The sequence below is a fragment of the Vulpes lagopus genome, chromosome X, assembly GCF_018345385.1.
Source record: "Vulpes lagopus strain Blue_001 chromosome X, ASM1834538v1, whole genome shotgun sequence".
Lineage (NCBI taxonomy): Eukaryota > Metazoa > Chordata > Mammalia > Carnivora > Canidae > Vulpes > Vulpes lagopus.
Window position 1 is genome coordinate 57,131,962 of NC_054848.1, and position 11,154 is coordinate 57,143,115.

An 11,154-nucleotide genomic window follows, 5' to 3' on the forward strand; every position below is an offset into this window, starting at 1 on the left:
GAACAGATCAACAGAACCAGGAGTTGGTTCTTTGAAAGAATTAATAAGATAGATAAACCATTAGCCAACCTTATTAAAAAGAAGAGAGAGAAGACTCAAATTAATAAAATCATGAATGAGAAAGGAGAGATCACTACCAACACCAAGGAAATACAAACGATTTTAAAAACATATTATGAACAGCTGTACGCCAATAAATTAGGAAATCTAGAAGAAATGGACGCATTCCTGGAAAGCCACAAACTACCAAAACTGGAGCAGGAAGAAATAGAAAACCTGAACAGGCCAACAACCAGGGAGGAAATTGAAGCAGTCATCACAAACCTCCCAAGACACAAGAGTCCAGGGCCAGATGGCTTCCCAGGGGAATTCTATCAAATGTTTAAAGAAGAAATCATATCTATTCTACTAAAGCTGTTTGGAAAGATAGAAAGAGATGGAGTACTTCCAAATTCGTTCTATGAAGCCAGCATCACCTTAATTCTGAAACCAGACAAAGACCCCACCAAAAAGGAGAATTACAGACCAATATCCCTGATGAACATGGATGCAAAAATTCTGAACAAGATACTAGCCAATAGGTTCCAAGAACACATTAAGAAAATTATTCACCATGACCAAGTAGGATTTATCCCCGGGACACAAGGCTGGTTCAACACTCGTAAAACAATCAATGTGATTCATCATATCAGCAAGACAAAAACCAAGAACCATATGATCCTCTCATTAGATGCAGAGAAAGCATTTGACAAAATACAGCATCCATTCATGATCAAAACCCTTCAGAGTGTTGGGATAGAGGGAACTTTCCTCGACATCTTAAAAGCCATCTACGAAAAGCCCACAGCAAATATAATTCTCAATGGGGAAGCACTGGGAGCCTTTCCCCTATGATCAGGAACAAGACAGGGATGTCCACTCTCACCACTGCTATTCAACATAGTACTGGAAGTCCTCGCCTCAGGAATCAGACAATAAAAAGACATTAAAGGCATTCAAATTGGCAAAGAAGAAGTCAAACTTTCCCTCTTCGCCGATGACATGACACTCTACATAGAAAACCCAAAAGCCTCCACCCCAAGATTGCTAGAACTCATACAGCAATTTGGTAGCGTGGCAGGATACAAAATCAATGCCCAGAAATCAATGGCATTTCTGTACACTAACAATGAGACTGAAGAAAGAGAAATTAAGGAGTCAATCCCATTTACAATTGCACCCAAAAGCATAAGATACCTAGGAATAAACCTAACCAAAGAGGTAAAGGATGTATACCCTAAAAACTAAAGAACACTTCTGAAAGAAATTGAGGAAGACACAAAGAGATGGAAAAATATTCCATGCTCATGGACTGGCAGAATTAATATTGTAAAAATGTCAATGTTACCCAGGGCAATTTACACGTTTAATGCAATCCCTATCAAAATACCATGGACTTTCTTCAGAGAGTTAGAACAAATTATTTTAAGATTTGTGTGGAATCAGAAAAGACCCCGAATAGCCAGGGGAATTTTAAAAAAGAAAACCATAGCTGGGGGCATCACATTGCCAGATTTCAGGTTGTACTACAAAGCTGTGGTCATCAAGACAGTGTGGTACTGGCACAAAAACAGACACATAGATCAATGGAACAGAATAGAGAACCCAGAAGTGGACCCTGAAATGTATGGTCAACTAATGTTCGATAAAGGAGGAAAGGCTATCCACTGGAAGAAAGACAGTCTCTTCAATAAATGGTGTTGGGAAAATTGGACATCCACATATGCAGAAGAATGAAACTGGACCACTCTCTTTCACCATACACAAAGATAAACTCAAAATGGATGAGAGATCTAAATGTGAGACAAGAGTCCATCAAAATCATAGAAGAGAACACAGGCAACACCCTTTTTGAACTCGGCCACAGTAACTTCTTGCAAGATACATCCACAAAGGCAAAAGAAACCAAAGCAAAAATGAACTATTGGGACTTCATCAAGATAAGAAGCTTTTGCACAGCAAAGGATATAGTCAACAAAACTAAAAGACAACCTACAGAGTGGGAGAAGATGTTTGCAAATGACATATCAGATAAAGGGCTAGTTTCCAAAATCTATAAAGAACTTATTAAACTCAACACCAAAGAAACAAACAATCCAATCATGAAATGGGCAAGACATGAAGAGAAATCTCACAGAGGAAGACATGGACATGGCCAACATGCACATGAGAAAATGCTCTGCATCACTTGCCATCAGGGAAATACAAATCAAAACCACAATGAGATACCACCTCACACCAGTGAGAATGGGGAAAATTAACAAGGCAGGAAACACAAATGTTGGAGAGGATGCGGAGAAAAGGGAACCCTCTTACACTGTTGGTGGGAACGTGAACTGGTGCAGCCACTCTGGAAAACTGTGTGGAGGTTCCTCAAAGAGTTAAAAATAGACCTGCCCTACGACCCAGCAATTGCACTGTTGGGGATTTACCCCAAAGATTCAGACGCAATGAAATGTCGGGACACCTGCACCCCGATGTTTCTATCAGCAATGGCCACAATAGCCAAACTGTGGAAGGAGCCTCGGTGTCCATCGAAAGATGAATGGATAAAGAAGATGTGGTTTATGTATACAATGGAATATTACTCAGCCATTAGAAACGACAAATACCCACCATTTGCTTCAACGTGGATGGAACTGGAGGGTATTATGCTGAGTGAAATAAGTCAATCGGAGAAGGACAAACAGTGTATGTTCTCATTCATTTGGGGAATATAAATAATAGTGAAAGGGAATATAAAGGAAGGGAAAAGAAATGTTGGGAAATATCAGGAAGGGAGACAGAACATAAAGACTCCGGGGAAACAAACTAGAGGTGGTGGAAGGGGAGGAGGGCGGGTGTTGGAGGGGAATGGGTGACAGGCACTGAGGTGGACACTTGACGGGATGAGCACTGGGTGTTTTTCTGTATGTTGGTAAATTGAACACCAATAAAAATTAATTAAAAAAATAAATAAATAAAATAAAATAAAATAAATAAAGAGCTCAATACCCCCCCCCCAAAAAAGGAAAATTGCCATATCCAACTTCTCATTAAGCAGAATATATGGTGCTTTTCATTTCCTCTCCATATGAGGAGAGGAAATTTAGAATTTTGAACACTGATGGTACCATAAATCCAGGAGTAAGCAGAGCAAATGACAAGAAGAGTGGTTCAGTCAGCCCATGAGGGAATCAGAGCTGCCAACGAAGTCAAAGCCTCATTAGACACCCAAGAATAACCTCAGGAGGAACTCTTTCCTTTTTTTTTTTATTTTTTGAGGAACTCTTTCCTAACCTCTCCACTTTTCCTCCACCAACTTATTCCTGTCCAACAGAAACAGCCCTGTAGAGAAATGAAAATAAATCAGCACGGATTACCGAGGTCCATTCTCTTTCAGAAGCAACACACCATGACATGCGTCAATTTTATCACCTGACACCCTACTCATGTATTACAAGGTTATAATGAGTTCTCCACGCACATGTGCTGAATTCACTTGGCCCATAAGGACTTAAGACCTTCTTCAAAGACAGTATTTGTCAGTGTATTTGCCAAAAAAGGAATAGAAACTCCTGCCTGTAAGCACTGCAAGGAGTCATATGCCTGTGAAGTCACCAATCTAACAATTCAGCATTTAATCATTCAGAGTTCTACGAACACCAAAAATCCATTGACTGAGTCAGGATTCATTAATTATAGGGATTTCCTTCCTGAATACATCCTACTTTCCACATCCTTAGAAAAAGTCTTGTTATGCCTTACTCCTGTATCACCCTGGTACCTAAATAGTTTTTTTGCTTCTCACATCTTTCTATTAGGTTGTACATCTCAGTATCCCTGGCCAAAGCAACTGAAGTAATAAACAAATGAGACCTCAAACCATTTATCCAAGCTGGGTGATTACGATAGAAAAAAAATGAGATTACTAGTGTATCTAGGAACACTGAGGTAGAACTTGTCACATCAAAATACAAAATTTTCAAAACAGTACATTTTATTTGACATTAGAAAACACATTCCCCAATTTGTTTCAGTTGTGACACGTAGATGGCTTTAGATTGTTTTTGTGGTCACTGATGCTGAGTAAGATTTTTCAATCTTCAAAACACTTAAAGCTCAAAGGTTCTGCATTTCACATCAGTTCATAAGTCCAAGTATATCTTCCCACTTATCGAAGTATTTGGCATAGATTCCCTTTTAGGTACAAAGGTAAAGACGAAGCAATTTCCTTTAAAAAACCATTTTGTTCAATTTCATTTATGCCATAAAAATCAGATGACAGCATGTTCTTATCCTTATCAGTAGGGGTAGTCTTAGGATGCCAGAAACTGTGAAAGGAAGGCTTTTAGTTACTTTCTCCTTTCCAATTTCCAATAATGCATTCCCCAACCCCAACCCCAACCTGAAAATACAAGTGTTACAGAATCCAGCTAATACCACATATTAAAAGCCAAACATTAGTATTTAGTTGATAACCATTTAGCCCAAAAATGTTTCTCAAAAACTTATAGAAATGAGTGGGGAGAAAGTACTGTGTCTTCATCTCAACAATGACCAGTTATTGGAATTGCATTAAACTGAAAAAAGGCAATCCCCTAGTTAGATTTGGAAGTAGTAATGCTCTTAAAACCAATCCAAAGCACAAGCAGGCTGCCCTTAGAGACTGGTTTGACCTTCTCTTTCACTCTTCCTCCTAATCCCACCCTCTGTGAGTGATTTAAAAATAGAAAAGGTCAAAACCCAGTTAGGCCTAGATTGAGAATTTTTTGTTGTTGTTTACCTCAAATTTTTGCCAATTATTTCCAATTTCTATTCTTAAAAATTAAACATGGTAAAATTGTTAAGCTATTTTTATTCACTGACGTAATTCCACTCTAAGAAATCCTTTCCTGAAACATGTTTTGATGGTGAGATTTCTAAAGGTTAAGTTGCAAAGCTGTTGCAAAAGAGAAATCATGTCTCTCCCATTATGTTATGTACCATCTGAGGCAGTGTTTATTTGTCAGAATGTAAAATGTAAAGAATTAAAAGCAGATAAAACTGGTAAATGCATTTCAAAACCAATTGTGGCCTGAGTATGAGTGATTTCTCAAGGCTGTTACCAGTGAGACTGGGGATTGGGAATTAGTTGTCATCCCTCCTCTTGCCCAGCAGTGGCTTTAATATTTAATACAAAAAAAAGCCATTTTAATGGCAACATTTATTACAAAACAGCCATTTTTCCTGAGGGATGGGTCGGTAAAAATAAAGTGTCTACTATAAGGAAAGTTCCTGATACTTAAAAAGCTAGCTCAATTGAAAACCCTGCTTATTGTAGTGGCCAGAGTACTAGAAGAAACATGGAAAAGGAATTAAAAACCACAACATTATTAAGGTACTAAGCACTGAGCCATGTCCCTACCACAAAACAAACCAAAAGGAAAGTTTAAATGTTCTCTAGGAAAGAATTCATTTTTATCTTGTCTCTGGGACAAACTGGGAATATAGCAAAACACCTTATACATAACAGGCACTCAACCCTGTAGAATGCATAAATGAAGAAATGAACAGTAACATCTTATATTCTAGTCTCTAAGCTAATAAAAAAAAAATCAACTTTCTTTCAGTCATGATCTTTTTTGTTTTCTGACTAGCAATTAAGAGAATGCCTTGAAAGAGACACTTCCATTTAAGGAAGAATTTCATTCTATTTTTTTTGTTTTGTTTTGTTTTACTGAATCTCCAAAATAAACTAAGTGCCTTTCATACCAGATCCATTCCAATTTAACATCACCTTCTTTGATGTTTGTATGAATAGAAAGTCCTCTCTTATTCCCACTCTACAAAACATGCCAAAGAGAAGGTGATCATTTATTCTTAGTGTCTTAATGTCACAGCTGCTCAATAAAGTTTTTTTTTAAAAAAAAGTTTTTTCAACTAATGAAAGAACTGCATTCTCTTATTAAATTTATTCTTATGTTTCCACCAAAAACTAATGAGATTAAATTACATTTTGGTCAAGGACCTTTACATTTCTTCAGGCGCACCATTTGAGAACAGTACTTCATTCAGAGTCAATAAATTTTTACAAAATATGGAAAATCTATAAAAAATCTATTGCTCAAGGTGCTTTCTGACTCTAAGCCAGGCCAATATGCAAATGTTTTTAAACTAGTTGTTTTATCTCAATTCTCATCTTAAGTCATTCATTTATAATAAAAACAGAATAGTAAATTAATTAATTCAAGGGTAAGCCCTAGGTGCTTTTATCAGTCTGCTGGCTTCAAACTAGGTCAATGAGCATGTGACACTGGGACTCTCTAGAACTAGGAGTAATGTCTTCATTTAATTTTAAAAGAACCATGTGCCGTATTTTTCTATGTTTTTAATCTCCAAGACAAGTCAATGGGTTTTCTGGACCAGACCCATTCAATGAATTTATTTAGCATAATACCTTCCAGAACATAAGCATTCAAATATTTACTCAAAACTCAATGATATTTTCTTATCTTCATCTATAATCTTTATTCTAATGCGCTCTTAACTTGGCCCATTTCAATTCTCTTAGGATCTAGAATGATGTATTCCACATAAAAAATGTTGTATATATCTAATGAATTTAAAAGCAAACCTTAGTGATTTATTTTTACTCCTTTAATGACTCAAGCCAGGCCAAGGTGGAAATAATTCACCTCCACCTTCAGCATTGAACATTTTAAAGACTGATAGAGAATTGTAACACCCTGCTTCTTAAAAATATTTCCCATCTCTTCAGCCAGGCCTGGGAGCAAGTACATTTCTGAGATTTTATCTTTCCACAGAGCTCAGCATTTAGCATTCTGCCTGGCACGATGGCATTTTTCCCATGTTTTTATTAAATAAGCTCTTTTATAGAAAGTAACCAGTAATCACTCATTAAGCCAAGTTATTTCCTTATAGAACACTAGGCTTTGTAAATTTACACAGATCTCTGATAATAAGTTTTTACATCCCCAGCTGCTATCTCTGGGGATAAAAGAAAGTAAATAATCAATAAATAATAAATAATTCAGCAGGTATTTCTTATATGTATGGCAGTTTAAAAACTTGTAAATTTATTTTATACATTATCTGCTGCTACCCAGGAAACAATAAAGATGGTTTATCTTCACATCCCCAATGCCTAGCAAGGAGATTGGCACATAATAGACAATTATTATCCAGTTTTACATTTATCAGATATTTAATCCTTTATATATTATATTCAGAGTGTTCAATAGTTAACAATTCTTCCTTAAAAAATTTTCAACTTTTTTCATAGTATAATGATGAATGTGATATAATTTATACTACTACTCAGCACCAAATTAGAAAATAAGTAGTTAAACTTACACGGTGCTGTAGACTTCCCAAAACACTAACATATATTGTTTTATTTTCAACTGTAAGCACAATGAAATGTTAAGTCTGTGTATCTCTATAGTGCCTGTAATGAGTTCACCTATTAAGCAACTGAGGATATTCATTTATTCAACAAGTATTTAAACCCTCAGTTTGTATAACTATTCATACTACCTTCATCATAGTGGATGTCAAGCACAAAATGAGAATTTTGTAGAGAAAATGCCTATTTCACAGAAAGGTTTTATTCATACAGAAAACAGCTAATACCTCACATTTATATAGCACTTTAGAAAGTGCAAGGGTGGGGACACCTGGGTGGCTCAGCAGTTTAGTGTCTGCCTTCAGCCCAGGGCGTGATCCTGGAATCCTGGGATTGAGCCCCACATAAGGCTCCCTGCATGGAGCCTGCTTCTCCCTCTGCCTGTGTCTCTGCTTCTCTCTTTCTGGGTCTCTCATGAATAAATAAATAAAATCTTAAAAAAAAAAAAAAAAAAGAAAGAAAGTGCAAGGGCAATCTCAATCATTCTAATTTCTTGTCACCTAGGAAAATACACTGGTGATAATTTAGACATGCCCAGTAACGTCTTGATTGATTAAAATAAACAATATCTAATTCCTTACATCTAAGTAGTCTAGGACATAAACCTACCTCTTATTACATGGGAGCATTATCTTGGATTTCACAGTACTCAAACAGTACCTGGACCGTAAAAGATAATTAATATTCATCGATTAATAAACATATAACCCACTAGTATTTATACAGTGCTTTAGTTTATAAAACACTTTAATATGCCCTTCATGATCTGAAATTTTTAATTCCATAATAACACTTTCTCCCTTTGACAATCTGTAACACCTAGCATGTATCTGGCACATTTTAAGTGCTCACAATAGCTTAATCCCTTTTGTTTGTAGTGTATCTTATGGTTTCAAAGCAGTTTCCATGTGTTTGTTTCTCTGCTACCTGGAATACTGTATTTTTACTTAAAATTACCAGGGCAGCAGAAACACAATGGCCACAAATACAGGAGTTATTCGTTTATCAAACAATTCCTAATCAAACAATTCTGCGTAGTATTACAGACTTGACAAAATACTTTATTCAGTCTTCTGTTAATCTTTGAATCTATAGTGTCTAGTACAGTAGAATAGAGTTACTATGTAATCAGTATTTGTTGATCAAATCAAACTGATAAACCTTTAAGTGCTCTATAATTTACAAAGCATGTTCACATATTTTTCTTCAGGTCACCAGGATGTGATCATCAATAATTATTGTATCCTTAGTGCCTAGCATAGGGACAGACACCCAGGAAAAATATTATTCAGCATATAGTCCCTGGTATTTACATCACAGGTGATAAAACCATGGCTGCCAGACCAAATCTACTTGGTTCACAAGCTAAGAATAGTTCTTCCTTTTTAAAGGGTTGTAAAAGAAAAAAAAGATGTCTGAGACCATTTGGCCCACAAACCCTAAAATATTTACCATTTGACCCTTATGGAAAGGGTGTGATGACTCCTGATTTATATAATGCTTCACAACTGACAGTGCACTTTAAATGTTAGCTGTGCATGGCTGCCAATATAGTATTAATAAGAATGCCTTGTGTTTTCTGTGTGTTAGAATATATGTTTTCACATATATTCTCAATTACTTATAATTATCTTCTCATGGTAAGGTAGGAAAAAAATCAAGGAAAGGATTAAACATGCTCAATCTTCCAAAATTCTCTCACCTTTAAGCCTAGAGGTGGGTATTAAACCCAGGAGCAGTGTTGGCACAATCTCCCAAATTATTAGGCCACTACTATAAGCAGGGAGTTCAAACTGTCTCCTTGGGGCCTTACTCTGTCCCAGGCCCAATTTTATAACCATCACTAGGAATCCCAAACCCCAAGAATCCCGCTCACCCAAGAGCAAAGAAGAAAGGTGTTGCAGGCTGGTGCTTCTCAACAGGCTGGCACATCTGGGTATTCTTTGTCTAATTCTTCTCATTGGCCTGGAACATCTCTTCACATTTTCTCTAGATAGCCTGGCACTTTTTTCCCCCAACAGCCTGATGCTTGCCTTTGCTTATCAGCCTACAGCTTCTAAGGAAAAGGGAGAACTGAAATACAATGTTATCTATATGTCTCTCTCAAGAAGTAGAGATGAAGAGAAATGGAAATTTAAAAAATAAACACTTAATAAATGGCTCAAAACTGTGATAAAAATTGGCTTAAGACTGGCCCAAGCATAATATTGCCAATCTCAAGATATGGCTCCTGAAGGCAATAGCAACATCAAAAAGGGCTTCTCACAAGAAGTGGGTTTATGTGAAAATGTAAGAACTGGAAAGGGAGAACTGAAAATGTCCATGAGTAGGGAGGACAGGAATAGAAAAAAGCTGGTGTTTTGTGTTCTCATCTTGGGATTTCCTCTGGTCTTGGGGCTTCTTTCCTTCCCGAATTCTGTGTCATGGGCTTCTAGCTGCCCACCTGATTAGTCTTGATATATCTTTCTCTTCAGCCTTCTGTCCATCTAGAAAGGCAGGAGTCCTCTGGGGTCTTCCATCCTTGTATCTTAGGTTTTTATCTCACTTAGACCTTGTGTCTTACGTCTCAGACATTCCATTAGTCCCCATGCTTAAGCCTTCAGTCTCCCACTCTGGGTCTCTGAACTCGTATTTAACTCAAGATGTGAACTTTCCATCCAACTCAGACAGGTCTTCTATCCAACAAGGGCCACCGTTTTAAATCATAGCTGCCAGGGCCATGATGGTCTCAAGCCTGAGGATTCCATCTATCTTGAATCACAGGTTTTCCATGCTTGTCTTCAGGTCACAAGTCTCAAACCATCTTTATTTTACGTTGGGCCTTCTATCCATTATGGGCCTTCCACTTTCTGTCCATCATAGTTCTTAGATCATCTCATAGGGTGTCCTGGCATAATGAACAGCTCTGCAATACTTATTTTGATAGCTGGCACTCAGTTCCTATTGGGAAGGGGTTAGGAAACCCCTCTGTCACAAACACACACATGTGACCATAGAAATGCACAAAATATGCAAGGACTCGAGGGGACTCCATAAAGCCAAAGGGGGTAAACACAGACACATAAAAAGGCTGAAATACTCAAAGGTAAGCAGAAGGGGGAAAGCAGAGAAGAAAGAAGAGAACAGAGATGAATGCTGAAATGGAAAGTCACAAAGAACAAAGAAACACTGATCAGGAGAAAAGAGAGAAAACTGCCCCCAAGAGAGGCAGGAAAAAAATACATATAAAAGAGAAATGTGAGGTAATGAGTAGAAAAAGCAGAAAGGGAAGCCCAGAATGAGGAAAAGGTGAAATGTCAAACCAACATGAAGAGGAAGGGAAGACAATCAGAGTTCACAACAGTAAGAGAAGAGAGGTATAGGCAGAACAAGAAATAAACAAAAAAGACATAGCATGTGACACAGAGACAATGAAGGGAAGAACAGTGAAAGAAGAGCCAGACCTAGGAGAGCAGAGAGAATCAGAAACAAAATGAAAAAACTAGAGAGAGACATCTAAGACAAGGCACAGACCACTCTTAGGAACAAAAAACAAAAGGAGACAAAGATACACATAGACGAAACTAACAAAATAATCAAGGAATGGCTAAGACACACTTTAGATAGAAGGACAACCAAAGAGATTTAAAAAAGAAATAGACAAGCAAAGAAATACACACTTTTGAGTGGAAGAGATAAGCCAAGGCAGACATTCAGAGGAAGAAATAAGTAAAGACAAAATACAGTAA

The 11,154-nt window shown here is 37.1% G+C and overlaps 1 long non-coding RNA gene across 4 annotated transcripts in view; it reads right to left on the reverse strand.

Annotated features, from left to right (window-relative positions):
- Positions 1-4,000: 4,000 nt before the first annotated feature.
- The window catches only part of LOC121482884, a 39,683-nt gene continuing 32,529 nt past the window's right edge, over positions 4,001-11,154 (reverse strand). Inside the window, exons 6-8 of one of the 4 annotated variants that reach the window (XR_005985653.1) lie at positions 9,303-11,084; positions 8,036-8,086; positions 4,001-4,352 (exon numbers count right to left, since the gene is read on the reverse strand). This is a non-coding gene — a long non-coding RNA (uncharacterized LOC121482884). Of the gene's footprint in view, positions 11,085-11,154 lie in introns of all 4 variants that reach the window. The other 3 variants (XR_005985651.1, XR_005985652.1, XR_005985650.1) reach the window with 3 other exon arrangements.